Source organism: Alexandromys fortis, unplaced genomic scaffold (genome assembly GCF_014885135.2).
Source record: "Alexandromys fortis isolate MF-2015 unplaced genomic scaffold, M_Fortis_MF-2015_v1.1 scaffold_56, whole genome shotgun sequence".
NCBI lineage: Eukaryota > Metazoa > Chordata > Mammalia > Rodentia > Cricetidae > Alexandromys > Alexandromys fortis.
In genome coordinates, this window is record NW_026067935.1 from 5352657 (window position 1) to 5353144 (window position 488).

The following is a 488-nucleotide window of genomic DNA, read 5'->3' on the forward strand; positions in this document are numbered from 1 at the left end:
AAAAAAAACACCAAGGGTAGCGCTCACCCGCCTTTAATCCCAGCACTTGGGAGGCAGAGGCAGGCGGATCTCTGTGAGTTCGAGGCCAGCCTGGTCTACAAGAGCTAGTTCCAGGACCGGAACCAAAGCCACAAAGAAACCTTGTCTCGAAAATCCAAAATAAATAAATAAAATGAAATGCAGCCAACATAGCCAGGCGTGGTTTCCAGCGCAGCGGGGCCTGAAGCAGCCGGCGGGGACGCTGAGATAAATGCAGACACCCGGATAACAGACAAACCGCTGCGGCCCGGCTTCCTCTGTTGTCCCTGTTTCTTCAGCTTCGCCCCCGACCCCGCCGAGCTGTTCCCTGACACCAGTAACTTCATCCGTAACTAAGCTTATCCTAACCTGCCATACTTCAAATGTGCATCTGTCAGATTTACTGCCGCGTGCGTCACCCCTGGGTCCCTGTGTGTCCAGATGGTGTTGTGCCCCCCAAGGAGGGTTTC